This window comes from Rhipicephalus microplus, unplaced genomic scaffold (assembly GCF_043290135.1).
Source record: "Rhipicephalus microplus isolate Deutch F79 unplaced genomic scaffold, USDA_Rmic scaffold_62, whole genome shotgun sequence".
In the NCBI taxonomy this organism is placed as follows: Eukaryota; Metazoa; Arthropoda; class Arachnida; order Ixodida; family Ixodidae; genus Rhipicephalus; species Rhipicephalus microplus.
In genome coordinates this window covers 1,485,357-1,503,685 of record NW_027464635.1, presented here as the reverse complement: position 1 = coordinate 1,503,685, position 18,329 = coordinate 1,485,357, and the positions used below count along the sequence as shown (strand labels likewise).

The 18,329-nt window shown below is 46.5% G+C and overlaps 41 non-coding genes across 41 annotated transcripts; all 41 read left to right on the top strand.

The window, feature by feature from the left end:
- Positions 1–280: 280 nt before the first annotated feature.
- On the top strand, positions 281–354 carry TRNAI-AAU (transfer RNA isoleucine (anticodon AAU)). The gene has a single exon. It is a non-coding gene; the product is annotated as a tRNA-Ile (tRNA).
- A 95-nt stretch (positions 355–449) lies between these two features.
- TRNAT-UGU (transfer RNA threonine (anticodon UGU)) lies at positions 450–523 on the top strand. Its single transcript has one exon. It is a non-coding gene; the product is annotated as a tRNA-Thr (tRNA).
- Positions 524–787: 264 nt separating this feature from the next.
- On the top strand, positions 788–861 carry TRNAT-AGU (transfer RNA threonine (anticodon AGU)). Its single transcript has one exon. It is a non-coding gene; the product is annotated as a tRNA-Thr (tRNA).
- A 95-nt stretch (positions 862–956) lies between these two features.
- TRNAT-AGU (transfer RNA threonine (anticodon AGU)) lies at positions 957–1,030 on the top strand. The gene has a single exon. It is a non-coding gene; the product is annotated as a tRNA-Thr (tRNA).
- A 944-nt stretch (positions 1,031–1,974) lies between these two features.
- TRNAA-AGC (transfer RNA alanine (anticodon AGC)) lies at positions 1,975–2,048 on the top strand. Its single transcript has one exon. It is a non-coding gene; the product is annotated as a tRNA-Ala (tRNA).
- A 264-nt stretch (positions 2,049–2,312) lies between these two features.
- Positions 2,313–2,386, top strand: TRNAT-AGU (transfer RNA threonine (anticodon AGU)). The gene has a single exon. It is a non-coding gene; the product is annotated as a tRNA-Thr (tRNA).
- A 771-nt stretch (positions 2,387–3,157) lies between these two features.
- TRNAI-AAU (transfer RNA isoleucine (anticodon AAU)) lies at positions 3,158–3,231 on the top strand. The gene has a single exon. It is a non-coding gene; the product is annotated as a tRNA-Ile (tRNA).
- Positions 3,232–3,326: 95 nt separating this feature from the next.
- On the top strand, positions 3,327–3,400 carry TRNAT-AGU (transfer RNA threonine (anticodon AGU)). Its single transcript has one exon. It is a non-coding gene; the product is annotated as a tRNA-Thr (tRNA).
- Positions 3,401–3,664: 264 nt separating this feature from the next.
- Positions 3,665–3,738, top strand: TRNAT-AGU (transfer RNA threonine (anticodon AGU)). The gene has a single exon. It is a non-coding gene; the product is annotated as a tRNA-Thr (tRNA).
- A 432-nt stretch (positions 3,739–4,170) lies between these two features.
- Positions 4,171–4,244, top strand: TRNAT-AGU (transfer RNA threonine (anticodon AGU)). Its single transcript has one exon. It is a non-coding gene; the product is annotated as a tRNA-Thr (tRNA).
- Positions 4,245–4,340: 96 nt separating this feature from the next.
- Positions 4,341–4,414, top strand: TRNAA-AGC (transfer RNA alanine (anticodon AGC)). The gene has a single exon. It is a non-coding gene; the product is annotated as a tRNA-Ala (tRNA).
- Positions 4,415–5,356: 942 nt separating this feature from the next.
- Positions 5,357–5,430, top strand: TRNAT-AGU (transfer RNA threonine (anticodon AGU)). The gene has a single exon. It is a non-coding gene; the product is annotated as a tRNA-Thr (tRNA).
- Positions 5,431–5,866: 436 nt separating this feature from the next.
- On the top strand, positions 5,867–5,940 carry TRNAA-AGC (transfer RNA alanine (anticodon AGC)). The gene has a single exon. It is a non-coding gene; the product is annotated as a tRNA-Ala (tRNA).
- Positions 5,941–6,545: 605 nt separating this feature from the next.
- Positions 6,546–6,619, top strand: TRNAA-AGC (transfer RNA alanine (anticodon AGC)). The gene has a single exon. It is a non-coding gene; the product is annotated as a tRNA-Ala (tRNA).
- A 437-nt stretch (positions 6,620–7,056) lies between these two features.
- Positions 7,057–7,130, top strand: TRNAT-AGU (transfer RNA threonine (anticodon AGU)). Its single transcript has one exon. It is a non-coding gene; the product is annotated as a tRNA-Thr (tRNA).
- A 1,784-nt stretch (positions 7,131–8,914) lies between these two features.
- Positions 8,915–8,988, top strand: TRNAI-AAU (transfer RNA isoleucine (anticodon AAU)). Its single transcript has one exon. It is a non-coding gene; the product is annotated as a tRNA-Ile (tRNA).
- Positions 8,989–9,083: 95 nt separating this feature from the next.
- On the top strand, positions 9,084–9,157 carry TRNAT-UGU (transfer RNA threonine (anticodon UGU)). Its single transcript has one exon. It is a non-coding gene; the product is annotated as a tRNA-Thr (tRNA).
- A 264-nt stretch (positions 9,158–9,421) lies between these two features.
- On the top strand, positions 9,422–9,495 carry TRNAT-AGU (transfer RNA threonine (anticodon AGU)). Its single transcript has one exon. It is a non-coding gene; the product is annotated as a tRNA-Thr (tRNA).
- A 605-nt stretch (positions 9,496–10,100) lies between these two features.
- TRNAT-AGU (transfer RNA threonine (anticodon AGU)) lies at positions 10,101–10,174 on the top strand. Its single transcript has one exon. It is a non-coding gene; the product is annotated as a tRNA-Thr (tRNA).
- A 433-nt stretch (positions 10,175–10,607) lies between these two features.
- TRNAA-AGC (transfer RNA alanine (anticodon AGC)) lies at positions 10,608–10,681 on the top strand. Its single transcript has one exon. It is a non-coding gene; the product is annotated as a tRNA-Ala (tRNA).
- A 434-nt stretch (positions 10,682–11,115) lies between these two features.
- On the top strand, positions 11,116–11,189 carry TRNAT-AGU (transfer RNA threonine (anticodon AGU)). Its single transcript has one exon. It is a non-coding gene; the product is annotated as a tRNA-Thr (tRNA).
- A 433-nt stretch (positions 11,190–11,622) lies between these two features.
- Positions 11,623–11,696, top strand: TRNAI-AAU (transfer RNA isoleucine (anticodon AAU)). Its single transcript has one exon. It is a non-coding gene; the product is annotated as a tRNA-Ile (tRNA).
- A 95-nt stretch (positions 11,697–11,791) lies between these two features.
- Positions 11,792–11,865, top strand: TRNAT-AGU (transfer RNA threonine (anticodon AGU)). The gene has a single exon. It is a non-coding gene; the product is annotated as a tRNA-Thr (tRNA).
- Positions 11,866–12,129: 264 nt separating this feature from the next.
- TRNAT-AGU (transfer RNA threonine (anticodon AGU)) lies at positions 12,130–12,203 on the top strand. Its single transcript has one exon. It is a non-coding gene; the product is annotated as a tRNA-Thr (tRNA).
- Positions 12,204–12,635: 432 nt separating this feature from the next.
- TRNAT-AGU (transfer RNA threonine (anticodon AGU)) lies at positions 12,636–12,709 on the top strand. Its single transcript has one exon. It is a non-coding gene; the product is annotated as a tRNA-Thr (tRNA).
- A 265-nt stretch (positions 12,710–12,974) lies between these two features.
- Positions 12,975–13,048, top strand: TRNAI-AAU (transfer RNA isoleucine (anticodon AAU)). The gene has a single exon. It is a non-coding gene; the product is annotated as a tRNA-Ile (tRNA).
- A 95-nt stretch (positions 13,049–13,143) lies between these two features.
- TRNAI-AAU (transfer RNA isoleucine (anticodon AAU)) lies at positions 13,144–13,217 on the top strand. The gene has a single exon. It is a non-coding gene; the product is annotated as a tRNA-Ile (tRNA).
- A 95-nt stretch (positions 13,218–13,312) lies between these two features.
- TRNAT-UGU (transfer RNA threonine (anticodon UGU)) lies at positions 13,313–13,386 on the top strand. The gene has a single exon. It is a non-coding gene; the product is annotated as a tRNA-Thr (tRNA).
- Positions 13,387–13,650: 264 nt separating this feature from the next.
- Positions 13,651–13,724, top strand: TRNAT-AGU (transfer RNA threonine (anticodon AGU)). The gene has a single exon. It is a non-coding gene; the product is annotated as a tRNA-Thr (tRNA).
- Positions 13,725–13,819: 95 nt separating this feature from the next.
- On the top strand, positions 13,820–13,893 carry TRNAT-AGU (transfer RNA threonine (anticodon AGU)). Its single transcript has one exon. It is a non-coding gene; the product is annotated as a tRNA-Thr (tRNA).
- Positions 13,894–14,330: 437 nt separating this feature from the next.
- TRNAT-AGU (transfer RNA threonine (anticodon AGU)) lies at positions 14,331–14,404 on the top strand. The gene has a single exon. It is a non-coding gene; the product is annotated as a tRNA-Thr (tRNA).
- A 434-nt stretch (positions 14,405–14,838) lies between these two features.
- On the top strand, positions 14,839–14,912 carry TRNAA-AGC (transfer RNA alanine (anticodon AGC)). The gene has a single exon. It is a non-coding gene; the product is annotated as a tRNA-Ala (tRNA).
- Positions 14,913–15,514: 602 nt separating this feature from the next.
- On the top strand, positions 15,515–15,588 carry TRNAT-AGU (transfer RNA threonine (anticodon AGU)). The gene has a single exon. It is a non-coding gene; the product is annotated as a tRNA-Thr (tRNA).
- A 95-nt stretch (positions 15,589–15,683) lies between these two features.
- On the top strand, positions 15,684–15,757 carry TRNAT-AGU (transfer RNA threonine (anticodon AGU)). Its single transcript has one exon. It is a non-coding gene; the product is annotated as a tRNA-Thr (tRNA).
- Positions 15,758–16,190: 433 nt separating this feature from the next.
- On the top strand, positions 16,191–16,264 carry TRNAT-AGU (transfer RNA threonine (anticodon AGU)). Its single transcript has one exon. It is a non-coding gene; the product is annotated as a tRNA-Thr (tRNA).
- A 433-nt stretch (positions 16,265–16,697) lies between these two features.
- On the top strand, positions 16,698–16,771 carry TRNAT-AGU (transfer RNA threonine (anticodon AGU)). Its single transcript has one exon. It is a non-coding gene; the product is annotated as a tRNA-Thr (tRNA).
- A 432-nt stretch (positions 16,772–17,203) lies between these two features.
- On the top strand, positions 17,204–17,277 carry TRNAT-AGU (transfer RNA threonine (anticodon AGU)). The gene has a single exon. It is a non-coding gene; the product is annotated as a tRNA-Thr (tRNA).
- A 264-nt stretch (positions 17,278–17,541) lies between these two features.
- On the top strand, positions 17,542–17,615 carry TRNAI-AAU (transfer RNA isoleucine (anticodon AAU)). The gene has a single exon. It is a non-coding gene; the product is annotated as a tRNA-Ile (tRNA).
- Positions 17,616–17,709: 94 nt separating this feature from the next.
- On the top strand, positions 17,710–17,783 carry TRNAI-AAU (transfer RNA isoleucine (anticodon AAU)). Its single transcript has one exon. It is a non-coding gene; the product is annotated as a tRNA-Ile (tRNA).
- A 95-nt stretch (positions 17,784–17,878) lies between these two features.
- Positions 17,879–17,952, top strand: TRNAT-UGU (transfer RNA threonine (anticodon UGU)). The gene has a single exon. It is a non-coding gene; the product is annotated as a tRNA-Thr (tRNA).
- A 264-nt stretch (positions 17,953–18,216) lies between these two features.
- Positions 18,217–18,290, top strand: TRNAT-AGU (transfer RNA threonine (anticodon AGU)). Its single transcript has one exon. It is a non-coding gene; the product is annotated as a tRNA-Thr (tRNA).
- Positions 18,291–18,329: the final 39 nt, after the last annotated feature.

Genomic DNA, 18,329 nt, shown 5'->3' with positions numbered 1-18,329 from the left:
AATCTCACCGGCGCCTCGAGAGTCAAGACAAACCTCTCTCTAGTTTTTTGTTTTCGAAGTTTAGTTCCAAATTCTTCTGATGGTGTCACTGCCTGAACAAGACGCTGCGCAGGCGCCGTGGATTAGTTAGTTAAAGCGCCTGTCTAGTAAACAGGAGATCGTGAGTTTGAATCTCACCGGTGCCTCGAGAGTCAAGACAAACGTCTCTGAAGTTTTTTGTTTTCGAAGTTTCGTTCGAAGTACTTCTGATAGTGTCACTGACTGAACAAGGCGCTGCGCAGGCGCCGTGGCTTAGTTAGTTAAAGCGCCTGTCTAATAAACAGGAAATCGTGAGTTCGAATCTCACCGGTGCCTCGAGAGTCAAGACAAACGGTTCTCTAGTTTTTTGTTTTCGAAGTTTTGTTCGAAGTACTTCTGATGGTGTCACTGACTGAACAAGGCGCTGCGCAGGCGCCGTGGCTTAGTTAGTTAAAGCGCCTGTCTTGTAAACAGGAGATCGTGAGTTCGAATCTCACCGGTGCCTCGAGAGTCAAGACAAACGGTTCTCTAGTTTTTTGTTTTCGAAGTTTAGTTCGAAATACTTCTGATGGTGTCACTGCCTGAACAAGACGCTGCGCAGGCGCCGTGGCTTAGTTGGTTAAAGCGCATGTCTAGTAAACAGGAGATCATTAATTCGAATCTCACCGGTGCCACGAGAGTCAAGACAAACGTCCGTCCAGTTTTTTGTTTTCGAAGTTTAGTTCTAAATGCTTCTGATGGTGTCACTGCCTGAACAAGACGCTGCGCAGGCGCCGTGGCTTAGTTGGTTAAAGCGCCTGTCTAGTAAACAGGAGATCGTGAGTTCGAATCTCACCGGCGCCTCGAGAGTCAAGACAAACCTCTCTCTAGTTTTTTGTTTTCGAAGTTTAGTTCGAAATACTTCTGATCGTGTCACTGCCTGAACAAGACGCTGCACAAGCGCCGTGGCTTAGTTGGTTAAAGCGCCTGTCTAGTAAACAGGAGATTGTGAGTTCGAATCTCACCGGTGCCTCGAGAGTCAAGACAAACCTCTCTCCAGTTTTTTTTTGTTTTCGAAGTTTAGTTCGAAATACTTCTGATGCTGTCCCTGCCTGAACAAGACGCTGCACAAGCGCCGTGGCTTAGTTGGTTAAAGCGCCTGTCTAGTAAACAGCAGATCGTGAGGTCGAATCTCACCGGTGCCTCGAGAGTCAAGACAAACGTCTTTCTAGTTTTTTGTTTTCGAAGTTCAGTTCGAAATACTTCTGATGGTGTCACTGCCTGAACAAGCCGCGGCGCAGGCGCCGTGGCTTAGTTAGTTAAAGCGCCTTTCTAGTAAACTGGAGATCGTGAGTTCAAATCTCACCAGTGCCTCGAGAGTCAAGACAAACGTCTCTCTAGTTCTTTGTTTTCTAAGATTAGTTCGAAATACTTCTGATGGTGTCACTGCCTGAACAAGACGCTGCGCAGGCGCCATGGCTTAGTTGGTTAAAGCGCCTGTCTAGTAAACAGGAGGTCATGAGTTCGAATCTTACCGGTGCCTCGAGAGTCAAGACAAACGTCTCTCCAGTTTTTTGTTTTCGAATTTTAGTTCGAAATAATTCTGATGTTGTCACTGCCTGAACAAGACGCTGCGTAGGCGCTGTGGCTTGGATGGTTAAAGCGCCTGTCTAGTGAAAGGAAGATCGTGAGTTCGAATCTCACCTGTGCCTCGAGAGTCAAGACAAACGTCCCTCTAGTTTTTTTGTTTTCGAAGTTTAGTTCGAAATACTTCTGATGGTGTCATTACCTGAACAAAATGCTGCGCAGGCGCCGTGGCTTAGTTGGTTAAAGCACATGTCTAGTAAACAGGAGATCATTAGTTCGAATCTCACCGGTGCCGCGAGAGTCAAGACAAACGTCTGTCTAGTTTTTTGTTTTCGAAGTTTAGTTCTAAATGCTTCTGATGGTGTCACTGCCTGAACAAGACGCTGCGCAGGCGCCGTGGCTTAGTTGGTTAAAGCGCCTGTCTAGCAAACAGGAGATCGTGAGTTCGAATCTCACCGGTGCCTCGAGAATCAAGACTAACGGCTCTCTAGTTTTTTTGTTTTCGAAGTATTGTTCGAAATACTTCTAATGGTGTCACTGCCTGAACAAGACGCTGCGCAGGCGCCGTGGCCTATTTGGTTAAAGCGCCTGTCTAGTAAACTGGAAATCGTGAGTTCGAATCTCACCGGTGCCTCGAGAGTCAAGACAAACGTCTCTCTAGTTTTTGTTTTCGTAGTTTAGTTCGAAATACTTCTGATGGTGTCACTGCCTGAACAAGACGCCGCGCAGGCGCCGTGGCTTAGTTGGTTAAAGCGCCTGTCTAGTAAACAGGAGATCATGAGTTCGAATCTCACTGGTGCCTCGAGAGTCAAGACAAACGTCTCTCTAGTTTTTTGTTTTCGAAGTATAGTTCGAAATAATTCTGATGGTGTCACTGCCTGAACAAGACGCTGCGCAGGCGCTGTGGCTTAGTTAGTTAAAGCGCCTGTCTAGTAAAAGGAAAATCGTGTGTTCGAATCTCACCTGTGCCTCGAGAGTCAAGAGAAACGTCTCTCAAGTTTTTTGTTTTCGAAGTTTAGTTCGAAATATTTCTGATGGTGTCACTGCCTGAAGAAGACGCTGCGCAGGCGCCGTGGCTTAGTTGGTTAAAGCGCCTGTCTAGTAAACAGGAGATCGTGAGTTGGAATGTCACCGGTGCCTCGAGTGTCAAGACAAACGTCTCTCTACTTTTTTGTTTTCGAAGTTTAGTTCGAAATACTTCTGATGGTGTCACTGCCTGAACAAGACGCTGCGTAGGCGCCGTGGCTTAGTTGGTTAAAGCGCCTGTCTAGTAAACAGGAGATCATGAGTTCTAATCTCACCGGTGCCTCGGAAGTCAAGACTAACGTCTCTCTAGTTTTTTGTTTTCGAAGTTTAGTTCGAAATAATTCTGATGGTGTCACTGCCTGAACAAGACGCTGCACAGGCGCTGTGGCTTAGTTAGTTAAAGCGCGTGTCTAGTGAAAGGAAGATCGATAGTTTGAATCTCCCCTGTGCCTGGAGAGTCAAGACAAACGTCTCTGAAGTTTTTTGTTTTCGAAGTTTCGTTCGAAGTACTTCTGATAGTGTCACTGACTGAACAAGGCGCTGCGCAGGCGCCGTGGCTTAGTTAGTTAAAGCGCCTGTCTAATAAACAGGAAATCGTGAGTTCGAATCTCACCGGTGCCTCGAGAGTCAGGACAAACGGTTCTCTAGTTTTTTCTTTTCGAAGTTTTGTTCGAAGTACTTCTGATGGTGTCACTGACTGAACAAGGCGCTGCGCAGGCGCCGTGGCTTAGTTAGTTAAAGCGCCTGTCTAGTAAACAGGAGATCGTGAGTTCGAATCTCACCGGTGCCTCGAGAGTCAAGACAAACGGTTCTCTAGTTTTTTGTTTTCGAAGTTTAGTTCGAAATACTTCTGATATTGTCACTGCCTGAACAAGACGCTGCGCAGGCGTGGTGGCTTAGTTGGTTAAAGCGCATGTCTAGTAAACAGGAGATCATTAATTCGAATCTCACCGGTGCCACGAGAGTCAAGACAAACGTCTGTCCAATTTTTTGTTTTCGAAGTTTAGTTCTAAATGCTTCTGATGGTGTCACTGCCTGAACAAGACGCTGCGCAGGCGCCGTGGCTTAGTTGGTTAAAGCGCCTGTCTAGTAAACAGGAGATCGTGAGTTCGAATCTCACCGGCGCCTCGAGAGTCAAGACAAACCTCTCTCTAGTTTTTTGTTTTCGAAGTTTAGTTCCAAATACTTCTGATGGTGTCACTGCCTGAACAAGACGCTGCGCAGGCGCCGTGGATTAGTTAGTTAAAGCGCCTGTCTAGTAAACAGGAGATCGTGAGTTTGAATCTCACAGGTGCCTCGGGAGTCAAGACTAACGTCTCTCTAGTTTTTTGTTTTCGAACATTCATGACTTCTTTGCGCAAACACGTACACGGACACAAGGAAAATAGGCAAACAACACGGGCGCTCGTGTTGTTTGCCTCTTTTCCTTGTGTCCGTGTACGTGTTTGCGCAAAGAAGTCGTGATCGAGTACGTACTCGCCCAACTTTCAGTACTTTTGTTTTCGAAGTTTAGTTCGAAATACTTCTGATGGTGTCACTGCCTGAACAAAACGCTGCGCAGGCGCCGTGGCTTAGTTAGTTAAAGCGCCTGTCTAGTAAACAGGATATCGTGAGTTCGAATCTCACCGGTGCCTCGAGAGTCAAGACAAACCTCTCTCTAGTTTTTTTGTTTTCGAAGTTTAGTTCGAAATACTTCTGATGGTGTCACTGCCTGAACAAGACGCTGCACAGGCGCCGTGGCTTAGTTGGTTAAAGCGCCTGTCTAGCAAACAGGAGATCGTGAGTTCGAATCTCACCGGTGCCTCGAGAATCAAGACTAACGGCTCTCTAGTTTTTTTGTTTTCGAAGTATTGTTCAAAATACTTCTAATGGTGTCACTGCCTGAACAAGACGCTGCGCAGGCGCCGTGGCTTATTTGGTTAAAGCACCTGTCTAGTAAACTGGAGATCGTGAGTTCGAATCTCACCGGTGCCTCGAGAGTCAAGACAAACGTCTCTCTAGTTTTTTGTTTTCGAAGTTTAGTTCGAAATAATTCTGATGGTGTCACTGCCTGAACAAGACGCTGCGCAGGCGCTCTGGCTTAGTTAGTTAAAGTGCCTGTCTAGTAAACAGGAGATCATGAGTTCGAATCTCACTGGTGCCTCGAGAGTCAAGACAAACGTCTCTCTAGTTTTTTGTTTTCGAAGTTTAGTTCGAAATAATTCTGATGGTGTCACTGCCTGAACAAGACGCTGCGCAGGCGCTCTGGCTTAGTTAGTTAAAGCGCCTGTCTAGTAGAAGGAAAAGCGTGAGTTCTAATCTCACCTGTGCCTCGAGAGTCAAGACAAACGTCTCTCAAGTTTTTTGTTTTCGAAGTTTAGTTCGAAATATTTCTGATGGTGTCACTGCCTGAACAAGACGCTGCGCAGACGCCGTGGCTTAGTTAGTTAAAGCGCCTGTCTAGTAAACAGGATATCGTGAGTTCGAATCTCACCGGTGCCTCGAGAGTCAAGACAAACCTCTCTCTAGTTTTTTTGTTTTCGAAGTATTGTTCGAAATACTTCGAATGGTGTCACTGCCTGAACAAGACGCTGCGCAGACGCCGTGGCTTATTTGGTTAAATTTCCTGTCTAGTAAACCAGAGATCGTGAGTTCGAATCTCACCGGTGCCTCGAGAGTCAAGACAAACTTCTCTGTAGTTTTTTGTTTTCGAAGTTTATTTCGAAGTACTTCTGATGGTGTCACTGCCTGAACAAGACGCTGTACAAGCGCCGTGGCTTAGTTGGTTAAAGCGCCTGTCTAGTAAACAGGAGATCGTGAGTTCGAATCTCACCGGTGCCTCGAGAGTCAAGACAAACCTCTCTCCAGTTTTTTTTTGTTTTCCAAGTTTAGTTCGAAATACTTCTGATGCTGTCCCTGCCTGAAAAAGACGCTGCACAAGCGCCGTGGCTTAGTTGGTTAAAGCGCCTGTCTAGTAAACAGCAGATCGTGAGTTCGAATCTCACCGGTGCCTCGGGAGTCAAGACTAACGTCTCTCTAGTTTTGTGTTTTTGAAGTTTTGTTCTAAATACTTCTGATGGTGTCACTGCCTGAACAAGATGCTGCGCAGGCGCCGTGGCTTAGTTGGTTAAAGCGCATGTCTAGTAAACAGGAGATCATTGGTTCGAATCTCACCGGTGCCTCGAGAGTCAAGAGAAACATCTGTCTAGTTTTTTGTTTTTGAAGTTTAGTTCTAAATGCTTCTGATGGTGTCACTGCCTGAACAAGACGCTGCACAGGCGCCGTGGCTTAGTTGGTTAAAGCGCCTGTCTAGCAAACAGGAGATCGTGAGTTCGAATCTCACCGGTGCCTCGAGAATCAAGACTAACGGCTCTCTAGTTTTTTTTTGTTTTCGAAGGATTGTTCAAAATACTTCTAATGGTGTCACTGCCTGAACAAGACGCTGCGCAGGCGCCGTGGCTCATTTGGTTAAAGCGCCTCTCTAGTAAACTGGAGATCGTGAGTTCGAATCTCACCGGTGCCTCGAGAGTCAAGACAAATGTCTCTCTAGTTTTTTGTTTTCGAAGTTTAGTTCGAAATAATTCTGATGGTGTCACTGCCTGAACAAGACGCTGCGCAGGCGCTCTGGCTTAGTTAGTTAAAGCGCCTGTCTAGTAAAAAGAAAAGCGTGAGTTCGAATCTCACCTGTGCCTCGAGAGTCAAGACAAACGTCTCTCAAGTTTTTTGTTTTCGAAGTTTAGTTCGAAATATTTCTGATGGTGTCACTGCCTGAACAAGACGCTGCGCAGGCGCCGTGGCTTAGTTAGTTAAAGCGCCTGTCTAGTAAACCGGAGATCGTGAGTTCGAATCTCACCGGTGCCTCGAGAGTCAAGACAAACGTCTCTCTAGTTCTTTGTTTTCGAAGATTAGTTCGAAATACTTCTGATGGTGTCACTGCCTGAACAAGACGCTGCGCAGGCGCCTTGGCTTAGTTGGTTAAAGCGCCTGTCTAGCAAAGAGGAGATCGTGAGTTCGAATCTCACCGGTGCCTCGAGAGTCAAGACTAACGTCTCTTCTGATTTTTTTTTGTTTTCGAAGTATTGTTCGAAATACTTCCAATGGTGTGACTGCCTGAACAAGACGCTGCGCAGACGCCGTGGCTTATTTGGTTAAAGTTCCTGTCTAGTAAACCGGAGATCGTGAGTTCGAATCTCACCGGTGCCTCGAGAGTCAAGACAAACTTCTCTCTAGTTTTTTGTTTTCGAAGTTTATTTCGAAGTACTTCTGATGGTTTCACTGCCTGAACAAGACGCTGCGCAGGCGCCGTGGCTTAGTTGGTTAAAGCGCCTGTCTAGTAAACAGGAGATCATGAGTTTGAATCTCACAGGTGCCTCGAGAGTCAAGACAAACATCTCTCTAGTTTTTTGTTTTCGAAGTTTAGTTCGAAATACTTCTGATCGCGTCACTTCCTGAACAAGACGCTGCGCAGGCGCCGTGGCTTAGTTGGTTAAAGCGCCTGTCTAGTAAACAGGAGGTCATGAGTTCGAATCTCACCGGTGCCTCGAGAGTCAAGACAAACGTATCTCTAGTTTTTTGTTTTCGAAGTTTAGTTCCAAATACTTCTGATGGTGTCACTGCCTGAACAAGACGCTGCGCAGGCGCCGTGGATTAGTTAGTTAAAGCGCCTGTCTAGTAAACAGGAGATCGTGAGTTTGAATCTCACCGGTGCCTCTGGAGTCAAGACTAACGTCTCTCTAGTTTTTTGTTTTCGAACATTCATGACTTCTTTGCGCAAACACGTACACGGACACAAGGAAAAGAGGCAGACAACACGGGCGCTCGTGTTGTTTGCCTCTTTTCCTTGTGTCTGTGTACGTGTTTGCGCAAAGAAGTCATGATTGAGTACGAACTCGCCAAACTTTCAGTACTTTTGTTTTCGAAGTTTAGTTCGAAATACTTCTGATGGTGTCACTGCCTGAACAAAACGCTGCGCAGGCGCCGTGGCTTAGTTAGTTAAAGCGCCTGTCTAGTGAAAGGAAGATCGATAGTTTGAATCTCACCTGTGCCTCGAGAGTCAAGACAAACGTCTCTGAAGTTTTTTGTTTTCGAAGTTTCGTTCGAAGTACTTCTGATAGTGTCACTGACTGAACAAGACGCTGCGCAGGCGCGGTGGCTTAGTTGGTTAAAGCGCATGTCTAGTAAACAGGAGATCATTAATTCGAATCTCACCGGTGCCACGAGAGTCAAGACTAACGTCTGTCCAATTTTTTGTTTTCGAAGTTTAGTTCTAAATGCTTCTGATGGTGTCACTGCCTGAACAAGGCGCTGCGCAGGCGCCGTGGCTTAGTTGGTTAAAGCGCCTGTCTAGTGAAAGGAAGATCGATTGTTCGAATCTCACCGGCGCCTCGAGAGTCAAGACAAACCTCTCTCTAGTTTTTTGTTTTCGAAGTTTAGTTCCAAATACTTCTGATGGTGTCACTGCCTGAACAAGACTCTGCAGAAGCGCCGTGGCTTAGTTGGTTAAAGAGCCTGTCTAGTAAACCGGAGATCGTGAGTTCGAATCTCACCGGTGCCTCGAGAGTCAAGACAAACGTCTCTCCAGTTTTTTGTTGTCGAAGTTTAGTTCGAAATAATTCTGATTGTGTCACTGCCTGAACAAGACGCTGCGTAGGCGCTGTGGCTTAGTTAGTTAACGCGCCTGTCTAGTGAAAGGAAGATCGATAGTTTGAATCTCACCTGTGCCTCGAGAGTCAAGACAAACGTCTCTGAAGTTTTTTGTTTTCGAAGTTTCGTTCGAAGTACTTCTGATAGTGTCACTGACTGAACAAGACGCTGCGCAGGCGCGGTGGCTTAGTTGGTTAAAGCGCATGTCTAGTAAACAGGAGATCATTAATTCGAATCTCACCGGTGCCACGAGAGTCAAGACTAACGTCTGTCCAATTTTTTGTTTTCGAAGTTTAGTTCTAAATGCTTCTGATGGTGTCACTGCCTGAACAAGGCGCTGCGCAGGCGCCGTGGCTTAGTTGGTTAAAGCGCCTGTCTAGTGAAAGGAAGATCGATTGTTCGAATCTCACCGGCGCCTCGAGAGTCAAGACAAACCTCTCTCTAGTTTTTTGTTTTCGAAGTTTAGTTCCAAATACTTCTGATGGTGTCACTGCCTGAACAAGACGCTGTGCAGGCGCCGTGGATTAGTTAGTTAAAGCGCCTGTCTAGTAAACAGGAGATCGTGAGTTTGAATCTCACCGGTGCCTCGAGAGTCAAGACAAACGTCTCTGAAGTTTTTTGTTTTCGAAGTTTCGTTCGAAGTACTTCTGATGGTGTCACTGACTGAACAAGGCGCTGCGCAGGCGCCGTGGCTTAGTTAGTTAAAGCGCCTGTCTAATAAACAGGAAATCGTGAGTTCGAATCTCACCGGTGCCTCGAGAGTCAAGACAAACGGTTCTCTAGTTTTTTGTTTTCGAAGTTTTGTTCGAAGTACTTCTGATGGTGTCACTGACTGAACAAGGCGCTGCGCAGGCGCCGTGGCTTAGTTAGTTAAAGCGCCTGTCTTGTAAACAGGAGGTCGTGAGTTCGAATCTCACCGGTGCCTCGAGAGTCAAGACAAACGGTTCTCTAGTTTTTTGTTTTCGAAGTTTAGTTCGAAATACTTCTGATGGTGTCACTGCCTGAACAAGACGCTGCGCAGGCGCCGTGGCTTAGTTGGTTAAAGCGCATGTCTAGTAAACAGGAGATCATTAATTCGAATCTCACCGGTGCCACGAGAGTCAAGACAAACGTCCGTCCAGTTTTTTGTTTTCGAAGTTTAGTTCTAAATGCTTCTGATGGTGTCACTGCCTGAACAAGACGCTGCGCAGGCGCCGTGGCTTAGTTGGTTAAAGCGCCTGTCTAGTAAACAGGAGATCGTGAGTTCGAATCTCACCGGCGCCTCGAGAGTCAAGACAAACCTCTCTCTAGTTTTTTGTTTTCGAAGTTTAGTTCGAAATACTTCTGATGGTGTCACTGCCTGAACAAGACGCTGCACAAGCGCCGTGGCTTAGTTGGTTAAAGCGCCTGTGTAGTCAACAGGAGATTGTGAGTTCGAATTTCACCGGTGCCTCGAGAGTCAAGACAAACCTCTCTCCAGTTTTTTTTTGTTTTCGAAGTTTAGTTCGAAATACTTCTGATGCTGTCCCTGCCTGAACAAGACGCTGCACAAGCGCCGTGGCTTAGTTGGTTAAAGCGCCTGTCTAGTAAACAGCAGATCGTGAGGTCGAATCTCACCGGTGCCTCGAGAGTCAAGACAAACGTCTTTCTAGTTTTTTGTTTTCGAAGTTCAGTTCGAAATACTTCTGATGGTGTCACTGCCTGAACAAGCCGCGGCGCAGGCGCCGTGGCTTAGTTAGTTAAAGCGCCTTTCTAGTAAACCGGAGATCGTGAGTTCAAATCTCACCAGTGCCTCGAGAGTCAAGACAAACGTCTCTCTAGTTCTTTGTTTTCTAAGATTAGTTCGAAATACTTCTGATGGTGTCACTGCCTGAACAAGACGCTGCGCAGGCGCCGTGGCTTAGTTGGTTAAAGCGCCTGTCTAGTAAACAGGAGGTCATGAGTTCGAATCTTACCGGTGCCTCGAGAGTCAAGACAAACGTCTCTCCAGTTTTTTGTTTTCGAATTTTAGTTCGAAATAATTCTGATGTTGTCACTGCCTGAACAAGACGCTGCGTAGGCGCTGTGGCTTGGCTGGTTAAAGCGCCTGTCTAGTGAAAGGAAGATCGTGAGTTCGAATCTCACCTGTGCCTCGAGAGTCAAGACAAACGTCCCTCTAGTTTTTTGTTTTCGAAGTTTAGTTCGAAATACTTCTGATGGTGTCATTACCTGAACAAAATGCTGCGCAGGCGCCGTGGCTTAGTTGGTTAAAGCGCATGTCTAGTAAACAGGAGATCATTAGTTCGAATCTCACCGGTGCCGCGAGAGTCAAGACAAACGTCTGTCTAGTTTTTTGTTTTCGAAGTTTAGTTCTAAATGCTTCTGATGGTGTCACTGCCTGAACAAGACGCTGCGCAGGCGCCGTGGCTTAGTTGGTTAAAGCGCCTGTCTAGCAAACAGGAGATCGTGAGTTCGAATCTCACCGGTGCCTCGAGAATCAAGACTAACGGCTCTCTAGTTTTTTTGTTTTCGAAGTATTGTTCCAAATACTTCTAATGGTGCCACTGCCTGAACAAGACGCTGCGCAGGCGCCGTGGCCTATTTGGTTAAAGCGCCTGTCTAGTAAACAGGAGATCATGAGTTCGAATCTCACTGGTGCCTCGAGAGTCAAGACAAACGTCTCTCTAGTTTTTTGTTTTCGAAGTTTAGTTCGAAATAATTCTGATGGTGTCACTGCCTGAACAAGACGCTGCGCAGGCGCTGTGGCTTAGTTAGTTAAAGCGCCTGTCTAGTAAAAGGAAAATCGTGTGTTCGAATCTCACCTGTGCCTCGAGAGTCAAGAGAAACGTCTCTCAAGTTTTTTGTTTTCGAAGTTTAGTTCGAAATATTTCTGATGGTGTCACTGCCTGAAAAAGACGCTGCGCAGGCGCCGTGGCTTAGTTGGTTAAAGCGCCTGTCTAGTAAACAGGAGATCGTGAGTTGGAATCTCACCGGTGCCTCGAGTGTCAAGACAAACGTCTCTCTACTTTTTTGTTTTCGAAGTTTAGTTCGAAATACTTCTGATGGTGTCACTGCCTGAACAAGACGCTGCGTAGGCGCCGTGGCTTAGTTGGTTAAAGCGCCTGTCTAGTAAACAGGAGATCATGAGTTCTAATCTCACCGGTGCCTCGGAAGTCAAGACTAACGTCTCTCTAGTTTTTTGTTTTCGAAGTTTAATTCGAAATAATTCTGATGGTGTCACTGCCTGAACAAGACGCTGCGCAGGCGCTGTGGCTTAGTTAGTTAAAGCGCGTGTCTTGTGAAAGGAAGATCGATAGTTTGAATCTCCCCTGTGCCTGGAGAGTCAAGACAAACGTCTCTCAAGTTTTTTGTTTTCGAAGTTTCGTTCGAAGTACTTCTGATAGTGTCACTGACTGAACAAGGCGCTGCGCAGGCGCCGTGGCTTAGTTAGTTAAAGCGCCTGTCTAATAAACAGGAAATCGTGAGTTCGAATCTCACCGGTGCCTCGAGAGTCAGGACAAACGGTTCTCTAGTTTTTTGTTTTCGAAGTTTTGTTCGAAGTACTTCTGATGGTGTCACTGACTGAACAAGGCGCTGCGCAGGCGCCGTGGCTTAGTTAGTTAAAGCGCCTGTCTAGTAAACAGGAGATCGTGAGTTCGAATCTCACCGGTGCCTCGAGAGTCAAGACAAACGGTTCTCTAGTTTTTTGTTTTCGAAGTTTAGTTCGAAATACTTCTGATATTGTCACTGCCTGAACAAGACGCTGCGCAGGCGCGGTGGCTTAGTTGGTTAAAGCGCATGTCTAGTAAACAGGAGATCATTAATTCGAATCTCACTGGTGCCACGAGAGTCAAGACAAACGTCTGTCCAATTTTTTGTTTTCGAAGTTTAGTTCTAAATGCTTCTGATGGTGTCACTGCCTGAACAAGACGCTGCGCAGGCGCCGTGGCTTAGTTGGTTAAAGCGCCTGTCTAGTAAACAGGAGATCGTAAGTTCGAATCTCACCGGCGCCTCGAGAGTCAAGACAAACCTCTCTCTAGTTTTTTGTTTTCGAAGTTTAGTTCCAAATACTTCTGATGGTGTCACTGCCTGAACAAGACGCTGCGCAGGCGCCGTGGATTAGTTAGTTAAAGCGCCTGTCTAGTAAACAGGAGATCGTGAGTTTGAATCTCACCGGTGCCTCGGGAGTCAAGACTAACGTCTCTCTAGTTTTTTGTTTTCGAACATTCATGACTTCTTTGCGCAAACACGTACACGGACACAAGGAAAATAGGCAAACAACACGGGCGCTCGTGTTGTTTGCCTCTTTTCCTTGTGTCCGTGTACGTGTTTGCGCAAAGAAGTCATGATCGAGTACGAACTCGCCCAACTTTCAGTACTTTTGTTTTCGAAGTTTAGTTCGAAATACTTCTGATGGTGTCACTGCCTGAACAAAACGCTGCGCAGGCGCCGTGGCTTAGTTAGTTAAAGCGCCTGTCTAGTAAACAGGATATCGTGAGTTCGAATCTCACCGGTGCCTCGAGAGTCAAGACAAACCTCTCTCTAGTTTTTTTGTTTTCGAAGTTTAGTTCGAAATACTTCTGATGGTGTCACTGCCTGAACAAGACTCTGCAGAAGCGCCGTGGCTTAGTTGGTTAAAGAGCCTGTCTAGTAAACAGCAGATCGTGAGTTCGAATCTCACCGGTGCCTCGAGAGTCAAGACAAACGTCTCTCCAGTTTTTTGTTGTCGAAGTTTAGTTCGAAATAATTCTGATTGTGTCACTGCCTGAACAAGGCGCTGCGCAGGCGCCGTGGCTTAGTTAGTTAAAGCGCCTGTCTAATAAACAGGAAATCGTGAGTTCGAATCTCACCGGTGCCTCGAGAGTCAAGACAAACGTCTCTGAAGTTTTTTGTTTTCGAAGTTTCGTTCGAAGTACTTCTGATAGTGTCACTGACTGAACAAGGCGCTGCGCAGGCGCCGTGGCTTAGTTAGTTAAAGCGCCTGTCTAATAAACAGGAAATCGTGAGTTCGAATCTCACCGGTGCCTCGAGAGTCAAGACAAACGGTTCTCTAGTTTTTTGTTTTCGAAGTTTTGTTCGAAGTACTTCTGATGGTGTCACTGACTGAACAAGGCGCTGCGCAGGCGCCGTGGCTTAGTTAGTTGAAGCGCCTGTCTTGTAAACAGGAGATCGTGAGTTCGAATCTCACCGGTGCCTCGAGAGTCAAGACAAACGGTTCTCTAGTTTTTTGTTTTCGAAGTTTAGTTCGAAATACTTCTGATGGTGTCACTGCCTGAACAAGACGCTGCGCAGGCGCCGTGGCTTAGTTGGTTAAAGCGCATGTCTAGTAAACAGGAGATCATTAATTCGAATCTCACCGGTGCCACGAGAGTCAAGACAAACGTCCGTCCAGTTTTTTGTTTTCGAAGTTTAGTTCTAAATGCTTCTGATGGTGTCACTGCCTGAACAAGACGCTGCGCAGGCGCCGTGGCTTAGTTGGTTAAAGCGCCTGTCTAGTAAACAGGAGATCGTGAGTTCGAATCTCACCGGCGCCTCGAGAGTCAAGACAAACCTCTCTCTAGTTTTTTGTTTTCGAAGTTTAGTTCGAAATACTTCTGATGGTGTCACTGCCTGAACAAGATGCTGCACAAGCGCCGTGGCTTAGTTGGTTAAAGCGCCTGTCTAGTAAACAGGAGATTGTGAGTTCGAATCTCACCGGTGCCTCGAGAGTCAAGACAAACCTCTCTCCAGTTTTTTTTTTGTTTTCGAAGTTTAGTTCGAAATACTTCTGATGCTGTCCCTGCCTGAACAAGACGCTGCACAAGCGCCGTGGCTTAGTTGGTTAAAGCGCCTGTCTAGTAAACAGCAGATCGTGAGGTCGAATCTCACCGGTGCCTCGAGAGTCAAGACAAACGTCTTTCTAGTTTTTTGTTTTCGAAGTTCAGTTCGAAATACTTCTGATGGTGTCACTGCCTGAACAAGCCGCGGCGCAGGCGCCGTGGCTTAGTTAGTTAAAGCGCCTTTCTAGTAAACCGGAGATCGTGAGTTCAAATCTCACCAGTGCCTCGAGAGTCAAGACAAACGTCTCTCTAGTTCTTTGTTTTCTAAGATTAGTTCGAAATACTTCTGATGGTGTCACTGCCTGAACAAGACGCTGCGCAGGCGCCGTGGCTTAGTTGGTTAAAGCGCCTGTCTAGTAAACAGGAGGTCATGAGTTCGAATCTTACCGGTGCCTCGAGAGTCAAGACAAACGTCTCTCTAGTTTTTTGTTTTCGAATTTTAGTTCGAAATAATTCTGATGTTGTCACTGCCTGAACAAGACGCTGCGTAGGCGCTGTGGCTTGGATGGTTAAAGCGCCTGTCTAGTGAAAGGAAGATCGTGAGTTCGTATCTCACCTGTGCCTCGAGAGTCAAGACAAACGTCCCTCTAGTTTTTTGTTTTCGAAGTTTAGTTCGAAATACTTCTGAAGGTGTCATTACCTGAACAAAATGCTGCGCAGGCGCCGTGGCTTAGTTGGTTAAAGCGCATGTCTAGTAAACAGGAGGTCATTAGTTCGAATCTCACCGGTGCCGCGAGAGTCAAGACAAACGTCTGTCTAGTTTTTTTGTTTTCGAAGTTTAGTTCTAAATGCTTCTGATGGTGTCACTGCCTGAACAAGACGCTGCGCAGGCGCCGTGGCTTAGTTGGTTAAAGCGCCTGTCTAGCAAACAGGAGGTCGTGAGTTCGAATCTCACCGGTGCCTCGAGAATCAAGACTAACGGCTCTCTAGTTTTTTTGTTTTCGAAGGATTGTTCGAAATACTTCTAATGGTGTCACTGCCTGAACAAGACGCTGCGCAGGCGCCGTGGCCTATTTGGTTAAAGCGCCTGTCTAGTAAACTGGAAATCGTGAGTTCGAATCTCACCGGTGCCTCGAGAGTCAAGACAAACGTCTCTCTAGTTTTTGTTTTCGTAGTTTAGTTCGAAATACTTCTGATGGTGTCACTGCCTGAACAAGACGCCGCGCAGGCGCCGTGGCTTAGTTGGTTAAAGCGCCTGTCTAGTAAACAGGAGATCATGAGATCGAATCTCACTGGTGCCTCGAGAGTCAAGACAAACGTCTCTCTAGTTTTTTGTTTTCGAAGTTTAGTTCGAAATAATTCTGATGGTGTCACTGCCTGAACAAGACGCTGCGCAGGCGCTGTGGCTTAGTTAGTTAAAGCGCCTGTCTAGTAAAAGGAAAATCGTGTGTTCGAATCTCACCTGTGCCTCGAGAGTCAAGAGAAACGTCTCTCAAGTTTTTTGTTTTCGAAGTTTAGTTCGAAATATTTCTGATGGTGTCACTGCCTGAAGAAGACGCTGCGCAGGCGCCGTGGCTTAGTTGGTTAAAGCGCCTGTCTAGTAAACAGGAGATCGTGAGTTGGAATCTCACCGGTGCCTCGAGTGTCAAGACAAACGTCTCTCTACTTTTTTGTTTTCGAAGTTTAGTTCGAAATACTTCTGATGGTGTCACTGCCTGAACAAGACGCTGCGTAGGCGCCGTGGCTTAGTTGGTTAAAGCGCCTGTCTAGTAAACAGGAGATCATGAGTTCGAATCTCACTGGTGCCTCGGAAGTCAAGACAAACGTCTCTCTAGTTTTTTGTTTTCGAAGTTTAGTTCGAAATAATTCTGATGGTGTCACTGCCTGAACAAGACGCTGCGCAGGCGCTGTGGCTTAGTTAGTTAAAGCGCCTGTCTAGTAAAAGGAAAATCGTGTGTTCGAATCTCACCTGTGCCTCGAGAGTCAAGAGAAACGTCTCTCAAGTTTTTTGTTTTCGAAGTTTAGTTCGAAATAATTCTGATGGTGTCACTGCCTGAACAAGACGCTGCGCAGGCGCTGTGGCTTAGTTAGTTAAAGCGCCTGTCTAGTAAAAGGAAAATCGTGTGTTCGAATCTCACCTGTGCCTCGAGAGTCAAGAGAAACGTCTCTCAAGTTTTTTGTTTTCGAAGTTTAGTTCGAAATATTTCTGATGGTGTCACTGCCTGAAGAAGACGCTGCGCAGGCGCCGTGGCTTAGTTGGTTAAAGCGCCTGTCTAGTAAACAGGAGATCGTGAGTTGGAATCTCACCGGTGCCTCGAGAGTCAGGACAAACGGTTCTCTAGTTTTTTGTTTTCGAAGTTTTGTTCGAAGTACTTCTGATGGTGTCACTGACTGAACAAGGCGCTGCGCAGGCGCCGTGGCTTAGTTAGTTAAAGCGCCTGTCTAGTAAACAGGAGATCGTGAGTTCGAATCTCACCGCTGCCTCGAGAGTCAAGACAAACGGTTCTCTAGTTTTTTGTTTTCGAAGTTTAGTTCGAAATACTTCTGATATTGTCACTGCCTGAACAAGACGCTGCGCAGGCGCGGTGGCTTAGTTGGTTAAAGCGCATGTCTAGTAAACAGGAGATCATTAATTCGAATCTCACCGGTGCCACGAGAGTCAAGACAAACGTCTGTCCAATTTTTTGTTTTCGAAGTTTAGTTCTAAATGCTTCTGATGGTGTCACTGCCTGAACAAGACGCTGCGCAGGCGCCGTGGCTTAGTTGGTTAAAGCGCCTGTCTAGTAAACAGGAGATCGTGAGTTCGAATCTCACCGGCGCCTCGAGAGTCAAGACAAACCTCTCTCTAGTTTTTTGTTTTCGAAGTTTAGTTCCAAATACTTCTGATGGTGTCACTGCCTGAACAAGACGCTGCGCAGGCGCCGTGGATTAGTTAGTTAAAGCGCCTGTCTAGTAAACAGGAGATCGTGAGTTTGAATCTCACCGGTGCCTCGGGAGTCAAGACTAACGTCTCTCTAGTTTTTTGTTTTCGAACATTCATGACTTCTTTGCGCAAACACGTACACGGACACAAGGAAAATAGGCAAACAACACGGGCGCTCGTGTTGTTTGCCTCTTTTCCTTGTGTCCGTGTACGTGTTTGCGCAAAGAAGTCATGATCGAGTACGAACTCGCCCAACTTTCAGTACTTTTGTTTTCGAAGTTTAGTTCGAAATACTTCTGATGGTGTCACTGCCTGAACGAAACGCTGCGCAGGCGCCGTGGCTTAGTTAGTTAAAGCGCCTGTCTAGTAAACAGGATATCGTGAGTTCGAATCTCACCGGTGCCTTGAGAGTCAAGACAAACCTCTCTCTAGTTTTTTTGTTTTCGAAGTTTAGTTCGAAATACTTCTGATGGTGTCACTGCCTGAACAAGACTCTGCAGAAGCGCCGTGGCTTAGTTGGTTAAAGAGCCTGTCTAGTAAACAGCAGATCGTGAGTTCGAATCTCACCGGTGCCTCGAGAGTCAAGACAAACGTCTCTCCAGTTTTTTTTGTCGAAGTTTAGTTCGAAATAATTCTGATTGTGTCACTGCCTGAACAAGGCGCTGCGCAGGCGCCGTGGCTTAGTTAGTTAAAGCGCCTGTCTAATAAACAGGAAATCGTGAGTTCGAATCTCACCGGTGCCTCGAGAGTCAAGACAAACGTCTCTGAAGTTTTTGTTTTCGAAGTTTCGTTCGAAGTACTTCTGATAGTTTCACTGACTGAACAAGGCGCTGCGCAGGCGCCGTGGCTTAGTTAGTTAAAGCGCCTGTCTAATAAACAGGAAATCGTGAGTTCGAATCTCACCGGTGCCTCGAGAGTCAAGACAAACGGTTCTCTAGTTTTTTGTTTTCGAAGTTTTGTTCGAAGTACTTCTGATGGTGTCACTGACTGAACAAGGCGCTGCGCAGGCGCCGTGGCTTAGTTAGTTAAAGCGCCTGTCTTGTAAACAGGAGATCGTGAGTTCGAATCTCACCGGTGCCTCGAGAGTCAAGACAAACGGTTCTCTAGTTTTTTGTTTTCGAAGTTTAGTTCGAAATACTTCTGATGGTGTCACTGCCTGAACAAGACGCTGCGCAGGCGCCGTGGCTTAGTTGGTTAAAGCGCATGTCTAGTAAACAGGAGATCATTAATTCGAATCTCACCGGTGCCACGAGAGTCAAGACAAACGTCCGTCCAGTTTTTTGTTTTCGAAGTTTAGTTCTAAATGCTTCTGATGGTGTCACTGCCTGAACAAGACGCTGTGCAGGCGCCGTGGCTTAGTTGGTTAAAGCGCCTGTCTAGTAAACAGGAGATCGTGAGTTCGAATCTCACCGGCGCCTCGAGAGTCAAGACAAACCTCTCTCTAGTTTTTTGTTTTC